This window comes from Marmota marmota, unplaced genomic scaffold (assembly GCF_001458135.2).
Source record: "Marmota marmota marmota unplaced genomic scaffold, marMar, whole genome shotgun sequence".
Classification (NCBI taxonomy): Eukaryota; Metazoa; Chordata; class Mammalia; order Rodentia; family Sciuridae; genus Marmota; species Marmota marmota.
Window position 1 is genome coordinate 14,230,430 of NW_026000164.1, and position 16,688 is coordinate 14,247,117.

General features: G+C 41.2%; 1 protein-coding gene across 5 annotated transcripts in view; it reads right to left on the reverse strand.

Moving 5' to 3' along the window:
* Chrm2 (cholinergic receptor muscarinic 2) overlaps nucleotides 1-7,125 on the reverse strand; it is a 132,089-nt gene extending 124,964 nt beyond the window's left edge. For all 5 annotated transcript variants that reach the window (XM_048786898.1, XM_048786897.1, XM_048786899.1 and 2 more), the window contains exons 1-2: nucleotides 6,984-7,125; nucleotides 6,572-6,723 (exon numbers count right to left, since the gene is read on the reverse strand). The gene's annotated coding sequence lies outside the window, so the exon portion shown is untranslated. The remainder of the gene's footprint in view (nucleotides 1-6,571; nucleotides 6,724-6,983) is intronic.
* Nucleotides 7,126-16,688: the final 9,563 nt, after the last annotated feature.

Here is a 16,688-nt window from a genome sequence, read left to right on the forward strand (position 1 = left end):
TATATATATATATATATATATATATATATATATATTAGCAAGAATGCAGTTTATCATTGCTTTTTGATACAGTGAGCACACAAAGTTACATGAAAAAGAAGAAGGAGAAGAGGAGGAGAATAAAAAGAAATATTTTGACATATGTACCAATCATTATACTCGTATAGCTATTTATGAGTATTCCCTCCTGTGCAGTTGAAGAATGAAGAAATGGTGGGTGAGATCCATCAGGCAAATAGCTTTACTCAATTATGGCAGATCTTGAGAGAGTTACATCAGGGTTTATCCAAAACAGTCAAGAAACCCTGAAGTTTTTCCCAAGAAAATTACATCTTCAGATTTGCATTTTAGAAAGGTCACTCTAGCATTGAGAGACTAGATTGTACTAGAGAAAGACAGAAGGGCAGGAGACCAGTTAGAAACATATGGCTCTGGTAATAGTCCATGCAAGAGGTGCTAAAGGTCTGAAAAGACGTGCCGATGGAGTGGAGGGGATAGATCCTATAGAGATCTCAGGGATAGACTTACTGGATTGGAGGAATATAGACTTTGGTGTGAGGAAGAATGAAAAGCTGTTGGTAGTACATCTGCCTCATTTCCAGTTCATTATATCTTTAGTAATTAAAAATAATGTGAAATTGAAATTAGAGTTCATATTGTTCATATAATCATAGAAAAAATAAAGCTTCCAAATATTTCCCGCAAGAAAAATGGTTTCCATTCTAAAGAGAGAAGACTTCCATTTTGAAGTCTTAAAGACTGAAACATATAGAATATTCTATTGGGTTCTCTAAGAGATATCTCAGTGGAATCTCTTATTTCTCCCATAGACACATTTTCACAATGTTAGGTATAAAAGGATACAAATATCCCTCCCTTTGCAATAACTGTCTAGAATGCTGCACAGTACATAACACTAAACAATGCAAAAACAAATACTTCATTGTAATCTCCTTGCTTCAATTATATTAATTAAAAATCTTTCTTACTTATGTCCATTTCAAATTGTAATTGAAATTGGAATCCGCACCCCCAACCCCGCAACCCCGGACACACACAAAGCTTTAAAAATAATGTCCTTATCCTGTCCAAATCAGTGTGCTTCCTGTTACTGAACACCAGAGGGCATCAGTCAGCGAAAGCTTGACTGTAGGGGGAAGGGGTGGGGTGAGAAAGAATTCCATTACTAATGAAAGAAACTGGTTTTTTAGTGTATACCCTTATCTACCATGAAACATTACCATGGTAACAGCACCAGTTAAGATGATTGTATATTTAGGTCATAGTATAAAAGGAGCTTGAACATGTGAATAACGAAAGAAGAAAATGAAATAAAGTAAGACAAAAATATATAAGGAGTAGAAGGAGGCAAACGAACTGGAACCCACCTCATCTTTTGTTAGTAGCAATTCACAAAGTCATGTTATGCCTTTCAAAGGAAAGGTGGACAAGAATGTCTAATTAAAAGTAAATGAAGCCACTGAAGTTCAGAACTTTAAATGCCCCCCAAAGAAAGAGATGCTCATTCAGCATGGCCAAATGAAGAGGCAGTAGACTGGAAACTGGCATGTGGGTGTTCTTGCCAAGCTCTTGGTTAGCTGTGTCACCTTGGGAAACTCTATTTGTCCACTTCAACACCTGTCATGAGTTTGACTGGATGATACCAAAATCCCTCTTTTTTTTTTTTTTTTTGCTTCGGACAAAACAAAATCCATTTAGTAATATCTCAGTATAGCTGAGAAGTGTAAATGTCATCTGCCAAAATGTCAGGTAATTTGGGTGCCTTTGTTTTCCCCTGCCGGAGGCAATCACTGACTAAATAGAATAAGCATGTTGTGTCAACTAAGAATCTTGTTGGCACTGAATCTTCTTTGCTTAGGGTTTAGGGGATCCAACAAGAACATGCAAAGTTGAATTAAACAGATGGGTAGAACGTCATTGAACTCTGAATACAACAGTTTGCATTCCCTAAACATAGGGAGAAACAAATGATACAGCTATGTATAGAGAGCCAATCAGCACAGTACAGGAGTGAAGACTGGAGTCTGACAGGCTTGTGTTTGCATGCAGGGGCTGCATCATACAGGCTGTATGATCTAGGACCCTTTGAATGCTGGTTTCCTCTCCTACAAAACCAGAAAAATAGCAGCTGCTTCATATTTTGTTGCAATGATGAAATGAGAAAAATCAAATAATCTATTTACTCAGTGAACAAAGATAAAATAAGTCCCTAGGATGTGCCTGGCACTATCTTAAGTTGTGAAGATAAAGAAATATAGAGCACTAACAAAACACATAATATAATATGTGTAAGCTGATTGGGATGGTACCAGAGACTTATGACATACTCTGAAGATACCTGCCCAATGAAAGATGACCTGTTTCCCATCCCCCCATAAAACAAACACCACCAAAACCACAACACAACCCAGTTAAGCTTGGGAATGCAGAGAAGCTTGGGGATGTAGTCCTCACACTTGAATTGATGACCCTTAATGAAAGGAGTCCTAACATTTTCTCAGTGAGCCAAAGGGAAACAGAATGGGAACAGATGATAGGAAACAAAAGCCAGTTGTTAATAGCCACAAGGAAGATATTGACAGTGTTCAACACAAGGAGCCGTGTGACAGAGACCCCACATCATAAAATAATGGATCAACTCCAGTATCAGTTTCAATGAAGAAGATCAGCCCTTCAAGCAAACCGTGTAATAAAATGTTTATCTATCTCTATGTTGCTGAGTAAAAGGAAGAAATTTTAAGATTAAGTATGGGGGAGCTGGGGTTGTGGCTCAGAGGAAGAGCGCTTGTCTAACATGTGTGAGGCATTGGGCTAGATCCTCAGCACCACATAAAGTAAAATAAAGACATTGTTTCCACCTATAACTAAAAAATAAATATTAAAACAATGGGTCTTCACACAATAACCTAAAGAAGGCCAACATTAGGGACAGAAGATGATCCCTGCACTGTGAAAAAACAGCACACACAGTCACAGATTCTTGCTCTCCTTCCCCCATTTCCCATTTGTTCCCTCCTCTTTTCTCTCTCATTCTATTCTGTATTCTCTTCTTCCTCCTCCTTTGTACTTGTTTTAACTTTATTCATTGCCAAGGGTCAGAGGGTGACTTCTAATTAGCCAGCTTATTCTCCACTGATGGTTGTGCCATTTGTACCTTCCATGTCTTCCCTCTCCACCAGCAGGCTGGTGACTGTGCTATTTTCTTCCTACCTCTGAAACTGCCCATCCATTCCTCTTGTGCCCTTGGTCCTGGGGGCTGGCTGCTGAGGATTGGAATTGGGAAACTGCCTAGTGGACATAAATACAGCTGCCTGACTTTGGGGATTGTCTGGAAGATGCCAACATCACATTTAGAGCAATGTAGTCTGTTGGTTGTCGGTGGGGGGTTTTTGGTGTTTTTTTTTTTTTCTTTTTTTCCTGGGGATTGAACCCAGGGCCTTGTGCATGCAATGCAATCACTTTACCAACTGAGCTATATCCCCAGCCTGTTGTTGTTTTTAATGTAATGATAGCCATCTCTGTCTTCCCAAATTGAGAGAATCTGGGAAATCATTCCAAAAGGAATTTTACCTGGGTTTGAACTGCTGGTTTCTTCCACATCTGCTCTGAAGTCAGTTAAGAGCTGCAAACATGTTCTTTGAGTTCGCTTGTACTTGAACTATGATAGGGATATTCAAATCCACTTACTTTCTCATTCCATTTCCCCTCCAGGCACCCTCAGGCACACATATATAAACAAACATTGCCTTTTGCTTTTATCAGAAGACAAAGCATCTGTCAGGCATTCTACTCTGAATTTTGAGTCCTAGGACTTTCAACCAAGCCCACCTCACCTCATTCACAGAGCTTTCAAACAAACCAACCTGGCTGGAGTCCCTATATCTTTTAAGGATAAGTCTTATTTTTAAGCGTAGTTGGAACTGTTATTTAGTACAGTAAAGCAAACAGAGTAAATGGGAAGCTGCTTATCTTTCATATTTCCACAACTGAAGCACCTCTATTAATAATCTTAACAACAATAGAAAACTATTATGGCATTAGCATTACTTCTTGAGACCTTAACTGCCCAGCCTGCAAAGCTGCGATATTGCTGGCACAGAATTTTACCATCCATTTGACCAGAGTCTCAAAAGTCCACTCTCTGAATTGCAGCCTAATGGAGTTCCCAGCATGAAACTGTTTCTTGGCCAAATCAAGTGGTTTTACTTCTACAATCATCAGTGCCTTGGTTATCATCCCCCAACAATGATGATACACATATGCCTAATGCCTAATTGTTACTGGTTTGTACTGGTTCCTAGTATCATCATCCCTATTATTTACTTAAAAATGAAAATTCTTATTTTATACACACACGCACACCTTCTACCATATCCTTATCATGACTGTTTATACACATATCCCCATTAAAAGCAAACTACAATGTGAAGGACTTCGCCTTACAATCCAGAATTAGTTAACCTGGAGTTTATGACCTGCTTTGTTTTTAGAGCTTCTTCAATCTAGGGACACAGGATTGCAAAGAGTGAAGAGAGGTTCTGGCGCACCCCAGCACTAGGTCATTGGACTTCCCTGGGCAGGCTAGAGTAAGGATGCTGCCCCGTCCGGTGGGCTTCTGTGGGGACAACCAGTGGCCTGTGCAGTAGGGACAGAGGCCTGAGGTACAGCAGCCTCTGGAGCACTCAAAGCTCTACATAGGGGAAGCGCAGAGTCGTTCCTCCCAGAGCCTCCCCCACCACACTCCCCATCCAAATATAGTTTTACTGCAGGCCTTTCTAGTCGTTCCAGAGTTACTTCTGGAGTCAGCTGGCTCCCCTCTGCTGTGCGGGGCTCAGTCTGAAACCATGCCGGTGCCCTGGCCACAGATGCCCCGGGCTGTCCAGACTGTGCGCAGAGCGCTGGTGTGTATGAGACAAAGCGTGGGGATGGGGACGTGTGTTTTTGTCTCTGGTTGAGTGTACTAGGGGACAGACACACCACAAGCCTGCCAAAGTACTCTTAGACACCCAATGCTAAGAAAAAAGCAAGAAAAACAAAACAAAACAAAAGGAAAAGAAAAGAAAGAAAAAAAACAGAAGGTAATGGAAAAAGAAAGTCAATGTGGGGGGATTCCATTTCAAGCTTGAGGACCCGGAGGCGCCACTCTCTGGCAGGGCTCGCCGCTCCTGGGCGGGCACTTGGAGCCCTGGATAGCTGCAGTCACAAACATGCCATGGCTGTGAACTGACATAAGGACACAAGAGGGCGGCTTGGGTGACATGTCAGCGGGCAGTTCTATTTGCCTTAAGCGTTTACCTCCATTTTTTTGCTCTCCTCCCTCCTCTCAAGCGATTCTCTCCGCGGATATTTCCATATATGCAAGAGTCTTGGAATCACAGACAGGGACTGGCGGGTCGGTCGACCCTCCCTTGGATGATTTGATGGCTCAGAGCAGCCTCGAGGACAGCTACTTGCAGGAAGTAGAGAAAGGTTTGCGGTGCTGAAGGAGCACGGAAGCTCGGGGTGTGTGCCCACTCTGAGTCAATAACTTGGGTGAATTTCACTACAGGAGCTCTCTGCTAGGCAAACCTCCACCTACTCCACGGGGGTCACACCAGGGGCGCGGGGCAGAGAGCACAGGTGTAATTTCTACGTGTTCTACACGCCACTGCGCTTGGACCGTCCGCACCTCGCGGGTTCCGAAAGCTACAAGTTAGCGGGGATTGCCCAGGTCCAGCGAGGAACATTCAGGGCACGCAGCTTCCTATCTACGACCTCATGGCCCTGTCGGCTGATCCAGTCCCCACCGCGAGTTGGGTGGCAAAGCCCAGGTACTATCTTGCACCTCACCAGTTCGGAGCTGGGACCCTGTCTTACAGTGGCGGCGGGCCGCCAACCTCGTGCGCCTGTCACAAATTGGATTGGGTGGCTGAACGCTTCCTTCTCTTTTGTCCTGGAAACCGTGCCCCATTCTTATTCACCTGCCCCTTTGCCTTGATACAGGGACCGCAATGCCAACCCTCTCTCCTGCGCTGAAGGGGCTGCTCCGAAGGCGGAGTCAGGGACAACACCGAGAGAAGAGCAGCAGGGCCTCCACCCTAACGCACAGACGACGTGGTCAGACCCCGAGCAGAAAGGAGCTTGAGGGCGGAAGAAGCAAAGCTCTCCTAGTCTTTTCCATGAAGGCATCTGGGCTGAGGGGTTGACTGGGAGAAGGTTCAGTGACAGTGGAGAGAATGACATGCTCTAAGGAGTGATGCTGCGGGGCAGCGCGTCTCCCACGCTGCTTTCGCCACATTCCTCCGGTCTCGGTGACCCGCGTAATCGCGCCCCCACCCTGCGCTGTGCCTCATTTCCCCCTTCTTTCTAGACCGACCATCGCTGCCCTCATAACTCCAAGCCTCAGGGGCTAAAGTTTCCTTTGGAAAATATGCAAGTGTCAGGGACCCCCCTCCATTTCCCCGAAAACCGCGACCTCTCAGTGTACAGGGTAGGGAGATTGGGAGGAAACCCCTCGCACCAGGGTCCCTGGTGTGGGCAAGCGGAGAATTGGGTAGCAGGGCGCTCTTACCTGCTGTTGGTTTAGCTCCTGTGGTCACCCCTGGCTGCGATTTGGCTAGCTGGAGCGAGGAACCCTTCGCGGGTTCTGGGTCGGCCACTCTGGCGCGAGCTGCGCACCGCTTAGAGTCCAAAGCCAGCCTCCGCCTTGCTTTCTCCCTTGATCTTGAAAGAGAAAAGGCAAAGATTAGTTGGCGCCGCGACACTGGAGGGGTGGGGCGGGGGAGGCGGGGAGACTACGGACCCAAAGGCTCTGGCAGGAGCTGCGGGGCTTGCGCGCGCGCAAGCACAGTCGCGCACCCCACACCGGTCCCAGTCACTTGGACACTGTGGGACAGGTTCGCGATTTAGACTGGAGTTAAATTGATGCTGCCCCCACCCTCCACACCAAACCACCAAAAAAGAAGCAAATGAGACTTTCAAACCTGGACTTCACGAAGATAAGTCTGGAGACCAAAGTAGAACCGAGACCTGGATGTGCCGGCGAGCTGGGCGGGATTCATTTCTTCGCTAAAGTGCCTGGGGAAGTAGTAATTAGTGTGGGGAGAGCAACACTTATTCCAATCCCTCTGGCGAGTTCCTAGTGGAATCTGAGACTCCAAGGCTCTGGCCAACCCCGCAAGCTGGTGTGTGTGTGTGTGTGTGTGTGTGTGTGTGTGTGTGTGTGTGTGTCTGCGCGCGCGCTCACTGTAGTAGGTCTCTGTGCCTGGCTGTCTTCGGCTTGGGTACAGCAGGAGCGTGTCTGTATTCATGTGTTTGTGTTCGATTAGCTGCAATGGACGGACAATTTCTGGAGAGAACATTTGCAATTTGCTTTCAATATGACAGGATTAGTTGCCGTTGACGGAGCTCCTCCAATGAAATCTTCTCTGCTCTCTGATTTGGCGGTTCTTCCAAGCAAATATGACAGCCTTTTCTCCAGGCTCTTTTCTGCTTCTTTCCATGTCCATCCCCAGAGCCCCGCTCTCCATCTGCAATTTCTACATCAGAACCTTTGCAATCACCATCACCACTCCCAAGTCCCATTCCAGCAAGTGTCTGATTGCTACAAAGGTGACATGGCATTTTGGGACGAATGCAGTGTTGCTTGTTGATTACAGAAGATACTTAAGCCCAGTTTTTCCAGGTGGGGAAATGTTAGAATAAATGTACTGTACTTTGTAGTAAATATATAATCATGCTGACTTAGATTGTTATTTCTTTGGGACATTGGTAAATGCTTCCCCCCCCCTTTTTTTTTCATTTAATGAGAAGTAGCCTACAAAATGTGTAAGATGCTTTGGTGAATTTATGGTGTCCATGAAAAAAAAATAGTATGCAAACTTTTTTGTATTAGGACTAGCCTTAGGTTTTTATTTATTTTAATGAGAAGTTCCTTCCAGAAATTTTACCCATTATCTTTAGTTACTAACCAAACTGATAAAGGTACAATGATATGATTTTTCTAAAGTATAGCTGAGAGCAAGTCTTGCTTTTGTGAAAATATTTTGTATATGAAGTTAATATTAATACATGATGTGTCATGTAGTTTGCATTTTCTCTCATTCAACTTAAATTAAATGAAAAGTGGTTGAAACCTTAAATTGAATAACACAGACAGGGACACATCACCTTTCAGATCACAAAAACAGACAAAGAGCAATTAATGATTTAACATATTACAATTGAATTCAGTTTAATTATTGATGTCCATGTTTTGCTGGGTGTTAAAGGGCACAGAATAGTGGTAGCCACTGTTCTTGTTTTCTAGACGCTTCTAATCTTATCAGTGAGAGAAGACATGCATATGAAACACCTACATAGATGGAGTTATACAGTAATACAGATTCAATGATTCATGGAAATTCTACACTAAAATGTTTGGCTCTTTCTGTTAACTCATGGCTATCACCCAAGAATCTGACAGACTCTTGATTTTGCTTAGTTAACACTATCCTGAAATAAAATATCACGTTATACCTACTATCAATGTCCACACTCATATCCTACCATAACAGGAAGATGTTAAGAGCCATGTGAAAAAGTAAGGACAACTCTGATCAATCTTATCCCCAGCCTCTCCCAGTGCAGGTCCACAGCATAATCTGATTGTGTCTCACACACACACACACACACACACACACACACACTTGATTCACTTTTGAAAATAAATCCATGATTTCACTTCTTATTCCACTGTTTCTATTTACTAAGCCTCCATAAACCTATGTCGTTGCCTGAATCTGAACACACACACACACACACACACACACACACACACATCCCAAAGCAAAATCAAAACAAAAGGAACTGATTCCTGATCAGTAAATAGAGAGGAAAATCCAGTGATTTGTTGCTATTATGTTCTTTCTCATCATTAATGCCATATTACTAACAGGTGGTACCTATTCCAAAAAATTAATAGCCGATGAAGGCTAATAAATATGTTCCTAGCTGAAGTACAATGTTCAATAGAAGTGACTATACCTAAGGTCTTTGGGGAAGCACTGCAGACTGAATCATCAATACTGCTCATTTTCTTCTCCTACATCCTCATTAAGAACAATTTTACTTTACATACTTGGATCCCTGCCACTTACTGCATGATTTTGGAAAAATCATTTAACTGCTTGGTACCTCAGTTACTTAACCTGTAAAATGGATACAGTGATATCTGTATGGTTTTATAAATGATGATAATATAATTAATTCACATGAAGTTCTCAGCAGAGTGCCTGGCAAAGAACAAATTAGTTCTAAAATGTCAGGCAATTGGGGATGTGGCTCAGTGATAGAGTGTTTCTATCCCTAGCTCAACACACACACACACACACACACACACATACACACGAAAATGTGAAAAACATTTATTGCTGCTGAGTCTAAAATATTTAAAATACGAAGCTCTTTTTTCAAACAGGGGTTTAAGATTTTAAAATAAAGCTATCTGGGTCATGGTCATGATCTACTGACACAAAGTATTTAGTAGTGAGTCATGCCCCTGGAACCATGCCATTCATTAACATCATGAACTAGGTGTGTTAAACATAATTCATCGCAACTTGACTCCAGGGAGCCCCATTCTTTTTCTTTCTGGTTTCTTCCTATACAAGAAATAATCATAATCATGCATGTTCTGGAACATTTTATATTCATATCTTAAGCAACTTTAGTTTCTGAGATAAAAGAGTTCTCCTTCACCCTAGGAATATAGCATTTACATTTATTAGTAACTCTCAGTGTGGAACATTTTCAAAAGTGCTTTTTAAAGATTTTGTAGAATGCATCTATGGGTTTTCCTTTATCTACATGCCTATTTTCCATCTCAAAGAACGCTAATAAATTAGTAATTTCCACTTGTGAAGCCTAACTTCATTACCCACCTTCTCACAACACCCATTTTAGGCTTGCACTTAAGATGCCTGTAAGGGATGACTTTGAATCTCTGACAAAGTTTACTTTTGAACAAGACTGTAAATAAGGTCACCACTAACATGAAAAGAAGGAGACCAATGGGTCTTATTCCTGGGAATGTGGCACACATTTTCTTGTGCCAAGTTGATTTCAGTGCAGCAATAATTAGGCTTTGGTAATTAGATGTACAAATCAGCGCTCTATCATCTTAAAAGGATTAAGAGGGTGACAAGTTCAACTCCAGTGCTTTCCCACCAGGTATGGCAGGGATGGCTTTTTTGTTTTTCTATTTTCAAGGAACTAAGAAATGAAGGTGACAGCTAGATGGGGAAAATGAGACTAGAGTAGGAGATCTTGCCTTGTCCTTCATCTCCCACTCTCACAAACTGTTTAAGAGTTGAACCAGGGAAACACAGGATTTATCAGCAGGAGGTTTGGCAAAGGCAGCCTGATTTATCTGACGCATGCCAAAAGGACCTTTCATTTCCTTGACCTCGGTTTGAAATAAAACTATCTTGGGTTAAAAGTGGATCTCCACTAGATGACAATCACCACTTAAACTGGGTTCTGCAGTATCCCTCCTTGTTTTTTGAAATCTTAATAACAGCCGCATAATAGACATGCCATTCTTCTTAGAGTTATTTATTTTCCCTATAAACCTTCCCGGGGAATAATCTAAAAGCTTCTATTCTTTAGCTAGAAAAGATGATCTCTCTCTCTCTTTTTTTCCCTAGAAAATCCTAAGCTTTTCTTTTTCAGACCCTGCAATAGAGATTTTCATTTACAAATGGGACTGATTCTGAGTGACAATGTTTAGTGACAGTCTGACAAACAATGCTTTGCTGTTTTTTTTTTCTTTTCCTTTTTCTTGAAGTTTGGCATCACAGATGTTTTAAACTCTTCCTGTCTTAGCAGTAGTACTGTTATCCAAAGCCTGAAAACATTAATTGCTGCTGAGTCTAAAATATTTAAAATACGAAGCTCTTTTTTTCAAACAGGGAATATTGGGAAGGGAGAAAAGGACAGGGGAGCAGGGGTACCACCCTGCAAAATATGAAGCAGTTGCAATGGTCATAAATCGGTGTTAAGACTACAAAAAAGGAAAGGCTTCAAGGTATGCAGATTTTCTTAGAGAAGCATTGAATGTGGATGAGTTTCCCCTACCATGAGGTAAAGCTCAGGTCTCCTTCTGAGGTGAAGCCCTAAGATAGGGTGAACTGAAAAGTTCCAACATCTATCTCTGGGTATATGTTCATAGACGGCTTAAATTTCCCCTTTTCACAATCTCAGTTAGATGCTGGAATCCCAGATGGAGATAACGTTCTAGCAAGTTCAAAGTGAAGGTCCTATCAGACTCTTTTATATGCATGAGCCTCCAAATTATTTGATTTAGTACTTCTTTGTGCAAGAAGGAGTCATCCAGGAATACTTAAAATCTTAGTCTGTAGGGAAACCTGCTTTATTTGGAGTTGAGAGTGAACTAATCACTCATGAGAATTCCTGTAATGTCTTAGATCATATAGCACACTAGTTAGTTTTAAAATGGCTATGCCAAAGAATGTGTCCTGTGAGCCATCATAGTACATGACAGCGTTCTTACTAAATGTGATCCAATCCCCTATTTATTGAAAGTGACTGTGATCATTGTGATACAGAAAGTACCATTTTGCCAAGTAAGACTCAACTGAGGGTGACTGCTAATATCAATTCATATAGATTGTTTCACTTTTAAAACAGACTCTTTCCTCTAATCATGCCAAAGGAAGTGGCCTCTAAAGAATTCGCTGATTTACTGTGCCTAATAAGACACAGCCTGGACATTCTGTTCTTTCTTCCTCATTTAATCACAAGGTGACTAGGTGTTGGGCTTAAGGACCTCATTTACAAAACCTCAAAGGCAGTAGTCTATGTATCACCACAGAAGGGGACAAAGCCAGGCCCTAGTCACAATTAAAATACGCGTGCCATTCCTACAAGGCTTTTATTGACAAATATTTTCTTAGACAGTGAGTTCATTTTAAAAGGTTGCAACAAGAGCTTGCATTGGTAATCATTAAATGCTTTCAATAGCAACTGAAAAACCTATCCTTAGGGCTCCACAGATGACGTAATGCACTCTCCTTTCATTGATGCCAGGATATCGGGTAGACAGTTTCTCTTGCTGGATGGTAGCACTCTGGAAGTACTTCTTTCTTGAACAACTCTTGGTGTCAATAAGCAGCCATTGCTTTACTTTCCTTTATTTGTGGCATGAATTGCAAAGTGAGGTTCTGAGAATACCAGTTCCAGTCTCTGAGAATGAGTATTTCTAAGGAGCCTACCCTAAATCTGAAGCATTGGGATTAGTTTAACAGATATTTATACACTGCTTAATATTCTCTTTGACACTAGGGCTACAAAAGCAATAAGGAAGATTTCCTGCCACTCAGAAGCTAAAGATCCAACTGAGGAGAAAAATGTAAACAAAGATGTTGCTTTGAGGTATCTTTTATAAAACCCTTGATGTAACCCATGGAGGGTTCAGGAAAGGGCCCTGATACTTCCACATCAGAGGGCTGATACCGGAGGTGGATTCTAGCTGACTTACACTCTACCTTTGGAAGCTACAACAAGTTGGATTTTGTGGGTAAAATCTCTGGATGATGAAGTGATCCTTAAAATACTTAAAGATTTTTATCAGGAAACTACTTCCAATATTGAAAATATTATCAATGACCATATTATAAAAGGTTGGGTATCCTTTACAGCACACATGGAATCTCAGATCACTGAGTACCATGTATACTTTCTGCAGGATAGCCATATTCCCACAAGCGCTTTGTGCAGGATGCAATGCTTTAGGCTGTATTTCCAATCTTCCAACCTCCTTGTAATTCTTTCTTTTCTTTTATTATTACTTTTAAAATTGTATGTTTTAGAAGTAATAAGCCAACTTGCTTACCAGTGAGTGTCTCTGGCACATGGACATTGTAATTTCTTGAGAAAACTCTTGGCTATGGTCCTTACAGCTTGTTCTAATTATGTAATGGCTTTGGGGGGACTGGAACTGGATGTGGTCTCTGAGGACAGGATGAACCTGAGAAATGAGCTATAGTAGATGCCTTTAGTTTGCTGGCTAATCCCTAGGGGTGCCCTCTCAGGTTCCTATGCATCTTGCAACAGAATTTGCCCATAGAAATAAGTGAAAAAAATGAGGAAAGGGAAGGGATGCAAATTTCAAGGTGAACATGGAAAAATAAGCCACCCAGATCCTACAAACAGTGCTGGGGAGAAAGCATCTGTGTCATCATCTCAAAAGCAGGATCGTCTTGGCAAGGGGCAGGAGGTAGAAGACTGCAAAGGTTTAAATAGTAGACTTGCTTTTAGGGCCCAAACATGGGAAAGATGTGATTCAAAACTCTGCATACAGCAAAGCCATGTTTAGGCTCAAATTTCACCAATCACTACACACGTGACTTTAGAGAAAATGTTTACCCACTTTATGCCTTAGTTCCATAAAAGGTAAATAATATATAAATTTTGTCCCAGCATTGTAATGTTGATTAAATAAAATCCTGTTTGTCAAAACATTTGTAAATAATTGACACATTATTATTGATATGCATTATTATTGATGATAAACATGTGACTAAATTGGCCTATGGCTGATTTCTTTCACCTGTGTCAAATCCCAATGCCTTGCTAAAATATGAGTAGTGTTCATCATAGAGTTCATTACTTTAGACCAGACACCAATATACACATTAACATAAAATACATTATTCACATATTATTTTTTTAAAATCCCAACACATTAAAATCTATTTTTTTTTCCTTTACTATGACTTCTTAGGGAAGATGTCACTTTAGGAATGTGAGAGTTGCTATGTCGTCTTGTTTTATTCTTTCCTTTTTGCAGAACTGATGATTGACGATTTTGTTTGTAATCCTTAGTGAGTGTAACCTGTGAACTCAGAGGAAAGCATTGAATTAAAAACTAGTGAAAACAGTAAAATAGGAATAAATTCTAATCATGACTGCATCAGATGGAAAGAGATTGGAGTAGAGAGAGGGAACATGGGAAGAAATTATGGAAAGGCATCTACTGAGTGAAAGTGGATGTCCTAATGGAGCTGGTGCTCATGATCTAAGAGAGCCACCAAAGAACCAGCTCCTCATGGCCACCCAAGTACGCCCATGGGAGATGGGAAAGTAGATGAAGAACAGCCAGGGAAAGACAAGGAGCCATTGCTGTTTTGTGTTCCTTCATTAAACTACAGCACAGACATCAGCTCCTCAAGATGCAGATTGTAAACCTCTTGCATATAGCTCTTAAGGAAGGGAAGTATTAAAAACAAAAATAGTCCATAAAATCTTCTAGTTCTTTCTTTTCTTTTGCTCACTGTCTCCCTGGTGTAGTGACAATACAGCCTCTTTAGAAACCTGATGATACAGACAAAAAGAATGTACCCAAAATAATCTGGGGGTGTTGAGACACAGTGGAAGAGAGGATTGGAATGCACAGCCATTGAGTAGCTGAGGATGAGGGTCAGACTCTAATACCCCAGACCAGGGCGCCCCAATCTCTCTCAAAATGGATCCGTGGTGAACTGTAAAAATTAATCTAAATGCTTTATTAAAGATATAAATAGCATCTCCCATGCCTGTTTTACAAAGCACAACAGTGCTAGGGAGACAGCATATTTTAAGCAATTTTATGTGACTGTATATAAACACGCAAAGTATTTGTTTAGCTTTCAGTTAGCCCCAAAGAATAAACGTGGCTCTCTAGCCTAGATAATACTCCGTAATATAATTTCAAACAACACAGATTTGAAGATGAATGATATTCAGGAGTAGATCTCAAGCCTCCATTCACCTGCTCCTATATTTGCCTCCATCCTCACAAATGTTGATATTTTTCCTCAATAGTTATCATCTGGAATCATTTAAAAATAACTCCTCAAACATGTGTCTATTTATGTGCTCTCCTGGGAAGGAGACAGACTTCAAATGGTGAGCTTTGGCTTCTCATAGAAAGGATGTACTTTGCAAACAGTACTGCCCCGCTATAGTGGCAACTATATACTTACCCACACCTGGGAACATGAAGTTCTTGTAACTAGGCCACCTGGAGCATTGGGATACTCCTTATATTACATCTTACATTACATACTTGTAGGAATGCTCTTTTGGCCAGCATCAAAGAATGAACTTATTCTACACTGTCAAATTACCTTTGTAATGTAAATTATAGCTTTGAGACTTTTTTTTTTCTTTTTTTGGCTTAACCAATGAGCCACATCTCTAGTCATTTTCATCTTTTTATTTTGAGACAGGGTCTTGCTAAGTTGCTGAGGCTGGCTTTGAACATGTGATCCTCCTGCCTCAGCCTCCCGAGTCACTAGGATTACAGGTGTGTATCACCGCACCTGGCTAACTTAAACCTTTATGAATTAAAACAAAAAGTACTACTTGATAGGCTTGTGGTGATTGTTTTTAAAATAAATTCTCTTCCTAAATGGAATGCATCAAGAATCTCAAATGCCCTGGATCCCAGTTTCAATTCTTCGATATTATATAGCAATGGATAAGTCATTTAACTTATCCCTGCCTCACTTATTTTTAATCTATAAAAAAACATTATGTTCATCCTAATATCCTAAGTAATTCTAGATGTTCAGAAATATCTGAGAACAGAAATAAGTTATTCATTGTGCTTCTTTGACCATTTTTATCATAGATTTTATAATCTGCAATATTTCTATTCATCAGCTATTTGAGGGGGAGGGGATACCAGGGACTGAACTCAGGGGCACTCGACCACTGAGCCACATCCCCAGCCCTATTTTGTATTTTATTTAGTGTCAGGGTCTTACTGAGTTGCTTTTGCTGAGGCTGTCTTTGAACTTGTGATCCTCCTGCCTCAGCCTCCTGAGCCACTGGGATTACAGGTGTTCCCTATCCTTCTCGGCTGTTCATCAGCTTTGGGAGGCAGAGTAATGCCTCCCCAAGATGTCCACATTCCTAATTCCTCAAAACTGAATATGTTTCCAGCTTCTCTCAAAAATAGCAAACAAGAAATTTAGGTGACAATTAGAATAAAGCCTGCTAACCAGCTAACCTTAAGTTAGAGAGATCATTTCACATTATTGAAGGGGGTGCTATGCAGTCCTAAGAAACCTTAAAAGTGGGCATCCAAGCAGACAGCTGAATATTGAAGTTATGTGAGGTGAGAAGCCTGGCCATCCATAACCTTGAAAATGGAGGGGGCTGGTGACCCAAGAATTCATGCAGCCTCTAGAAGTTAGAAAATATAAGAAAACTGATTTTTCTCTCCTACAGCCTACAAAAGGAACATAGTCTTACTGACACCTTGATTTTAGCCTAGTGACATTTATGTAGGACTTCTGAACTACTGAGCTAAATAAATTTGCATTGCTTTGAGTCACCAAGTTTATGGCCATAAATGTTGTTGCAGTAACCATAGGAAACTAGCACATGAGACTCATGTCAAAGGAATGATTTCAGTACTACAAGCTGAACCGTAATTTATCCAAATCTCCAGGTATATTAATGGTACTATAATTGTGCCAAATATTTTGTCCAAAACTCTCAGTCAATTATGGTGACTACAGTAACCACCTAACAGAGCAAGAAGGATACAGAAGGAAAGAAATTTGCTGACACTAAACATTCAGCACTAGGGACAGTTCAGGTATATTTCCCAGTTTTGAGTCAGAACCTTGGAGAGAGGT